Below are 3,821 nucleotides of genomic sequence, written 5' to 3'. Positions count from 1 at the left end.
ATAGTGGCATATACTGCCCATTTCTTCCTCTGATCCTAGTCCACATCCATTGTGCTTTTTGTGAAGTGCTGTGAGACAATTATTGGTATGCAGAGCACTGGGGAAGTGCTGGAGAGGCATGAAAGCTGCCTGGATAGTCTGGAAAGGCTCAGCATAAAGCTCCTGTTACAGTGAGAGGTGAAGCATATGCCCTTTAGGTATAAATGAAGCATCAAGATAAACTTTTATAATACTGGAAAATGACTCTTTTTGATGACACTTTCATAAATTCTTCAAAGACCTCCCAAAATCATTGTCTCCCTTCTGATCTCACCTCCCACTCAAATCTTCTCTTCCCACAGAAACAAGGTTACTTTTTATTTTACTTTTTGTCTTCTTTTTTCTTCTCTCCCTTACACCTACCAAAATGATGATATTTCAGCTCTACTTTAGGGAGGAAATGATTTGCACAGCCTTTTTTCCTCATGCATCTGTACTGTAAAACTGAAAAAATGTGGCAAGAGGAACATGTCAAACTTGCAAAAAAATCACTTGAGGCAAGAAACAGTAATATGACATGACAGCAATTGAAACTGAAGACAAGGTTCCCAGAAAGTTAAAGAAAACTAAATCCTAGTTTAAAAAAAAAAAAAAATCCTTAAATTTTACCCAAATTAGAAGCTAATAAACAACTTGAATGCCCAAAAAGATGACCAAGGACAGAGTAGTACAGAACATCCTACACAGGGGCAGCTCTAAGATCTTCTATAAAGCTTTATTTTAATTTTGGCTAGACAATTAAAGCTGTATAGGGACTTTAGTTGGAATAAAATACCATGCAAGGATGGCTGGTTTTTTCTCTTTTGGTTACACGTGGGACTTTCCTTATTCTCTGGCCAATTGTTCAAAAAAGTTTTTATTAATTTAGCATGTGTTGGCCAAGAAAGGAAGCACTGCTGCATTAGACATAAGTAATGATACCAGACAAAAGCAGATTAATTCAACCATGTAAAAATTATGTGGCATTTCAGGTTCTCCATGTGTGTCTATGTGTCCCACTTGTGTTTATCTGCCAGGATGCTTCTTGCCTGCCTTCAGCCCAAATTTTACCCAGTATTTCCACCTCAGTCATTCATCCAGCACCGAGGGAAGCAGTGCAAGGCATCCATCACACCTGATGTACAGGAGAGTGCACTTGGACATTTAGCGCTTCTATGTCATATAAAGATTTAAATTAAGCACAGCATAATATCTCCCCACCATTCCTAGCAAGGTTTCTTCTCTTTAGCTTCCTGAAAGGATTCAGGCACTTGGTAGAATAAAACTTCCTGCTAAACTGCAACCCAGGCAATATTGAATCCCTCCTCTCTGTCTTGTCTTCCTCTGTTAAATCAGAGTATAATGGGAACCCAGGTAGAAGAGTCACATAACTCCGTTGGCATGCTTGTGACATGGCACATGTTACTCTCACCAGCCTCACCTGGACCTGCTGGGCTAATGGGCACAGAACTGCAGCACGTGGACACCTTTCTTGTGGCGTGGTGCCAGGAGGAGCCTCTGGAACAGCTATCTTTGCTTGCTTCCCTGCCCCTGAGGAGCACAGAAACAGGCACTGGCCATGAAAGGGGAGTTCTCTCAGTGGGAGGCTAACTGCAGTCTGGAACATTCCTTTCTCACCCTATGAACAAACCCCAGTTATTCCCCATGTATCATGCAGTGGTGCCTGGAAAGCACAGCCGATGCTGGTGGTGGAACTTGTCATCTTGGGAAGCAAACCTCGAGCCCAGAGCCGTGCTGGCTGTCCCAGGCCTGCGGGGCTGCCGGGGGCGCACACACGGACACAGGGACAGACACACGGACAGCAGCCCCCACACGCCCCGCGGGCAGGGCTGGCCCTGGGTGGGAGCCAGCCCCAGCAGGAACAGCCCCGTGCCCCACAGGAGAGCGCTGGGGGCTCACCGTGGGCACAGCCCTGGCACCCACACTCCAGCAGGGAAAGCAAAATGACTTGGAACACCAACGGATTTGTACCTTTTCAGACTAAGCTTTTATTTTGATATTACAAACCATTTTTCTTTATTCACAAATCACGGTTGTGATATAAACACTAATTTCTAAAGACAGATATACACATTTTCTGGGTTTGTAGGGTTTTGTTTTTTTTTAAATCTGTTTAGAAGTCACTATATTCCACATATGGTAGTAATAATTTTTTCATAAGTCATATTATCAGTAGTTATTTATATAAGTGAAAACATTCCCAATATATATTGTAAAAAAATTTCAAATGCTTTTCTTACATAACTATTTCAGACATACATTTTAAAATGACTACTAGGAGTACTGTAGGAGTTTTATAAACAAAATATTTTCTAATATGGGCTGCACCCTCAACCTTTCAAGATAATTTTAATAGACTAAAACGCCATATAATCATTTGGAGAGTGGGAGCTGTAAAGCCATCTCATGAAAATTAAAATTGCAAATAAATTCTGTTATTCTCTACATTAGACATTTTGTGTGTGCAATTCCAGAAAAGATGTCTCATCCACACTTTAAATTGGAAGCCTAACATTTGGTAAACATTTTTCAATTTGCTTTCATCATGGTGTTTAAACAAAATTTACTTTTTCTTTTTATTAATAGGAGGCTTGTTTTGAATATCTTACATAATAAGTGTGGGGATAGAACTCTTAATAAATTTCGGTTCATTCCCTCACCAGTATAAACACATGTTACTGCCCCATTTTTCATCGATTAATATAGTCTCTTTCTCTCTCTGTTTCAATTTTAAAGATAATTTATTTATCATCCTTAGATATAAATGCTACAGAAACTTCGTTTTCAAATCTTGTGAAACTTTATTGATGGTTATTGTTCAACTGATCATACTGCATGCACATACGATGACAAAGAGAAAGCCTGATCACAAACACTTTTTTTTAAAGCAGAGTTGTTATAGCAAGTTGGCAGGTTCACAGCGGTGAGTTGATCATTTACTAAGGTGCTGGCCGGGAGGCAGCACGTTACACATGAGGATATAACTACCTGCAGCAAACCCCTGGCGGGACGCTTTGCCGCGTTATTTATTTAAATACAAAACCAAGAAGACCCGTGACAAACACCCCAACTTAGGTTAACTTGTAAACAGGACAACATGGAAAGAGTCCAAACATATGCACAGACAAACTGCAATTTTTCAATGGTGCCTGGAAGCGTTTCCCAGGCGCTGCTGGGCGGCGCCGGCCGGGGCGCGAGCGGCGGCTCTTCCCAGGAGCGCTGGGGTGGGAGAAGGTCCTGCTTTTGTCCCAGGTGCAAAAGTGGTCTTGGGCCCAATATTGAGCAGAATGGCCTCAGTTTGGGTTTGGAAATCGAATGGTGGGGTTTGGAAATCGAACAGCGGGGGCGAGTTGTCACGCCTTGAAAAATTGCAGATTGCTTACACGACACAGTCATGTTTCAAAAAGTACCAAGCTGATGAAAATACCATGATTATCTCTACTCAATGATTGCAATACTTGTAAAATGCTTATATAAATCTGAATATGATTATCATATAATTCCATAAAAATGATACGTCTGTCTCTAACAGTTGGTCTACTAGGCTAAGTCTAAAGCATCATAGGCTGTGTATTTCTAGAACTTAACAACTCCACTGCACGGATGTAAATTTTATACATTTTTTTTTTTTTTTTACTGGTACAAAGAATTTAAGTTTTTATTACTTTCTTTTTTGGAAAAAAAAGAAAAAAATAGAAACAGTGCTTTTATCTCCTTTTTATTATTGTTTTTTTTTTTTTATTATTTTTTTCCCTCCCATAATATAAAAGTCAGCAATGATA

General features: G+C 40.2%; 1 protein-coding gene across 5 annotated transcripts in view; it reads right to left on the bottom strand.

The window, feature by feature from the left end:
* Positions 1-2,007: 2,007 nt before the first annotated feature.
* RBFOX1 (RNA binding fox-1 homolog 1) overlaps positions 2,008-3,821 on the bottom strand; it is a 1,146,709-nt gene continuing 1,144,895 nt past the window's right edge. For all 5 annotated transcript variants that reach the window (XM_041401522.1, XM_041401524.1, XM_041401523.1 and 2 more), the window contains one exon: positions 2,008-3,821. This exon is cut by the window's right edge. The gene's annotated coding sequence lies outside the window, so the exon portion shown is untranslated.

This window comes from Onychostruthus taczanowskii, unplaced genomic scaffold, assembly GCF_017590055.1.
Source record: "Onychostruthus taczanowskii isolate IOZ18803 unplaced genomic scaffold, ASM1759005v1 scaffold19, whole genome shotgun sequence".
Classification (NCBI taxonomy): domain Eukaryota; kingdom Metazoa; phylum Chordata; class Aves; order Passeriformes; family Passeridae; genus Onychostruthus; species Onychostruthus taczanowskii.
The sequence above is the reverse complement of the archived record's forward strand: the minus strand, read 5'-3'. Positions and strand labels throughout refer to the sequence as shown.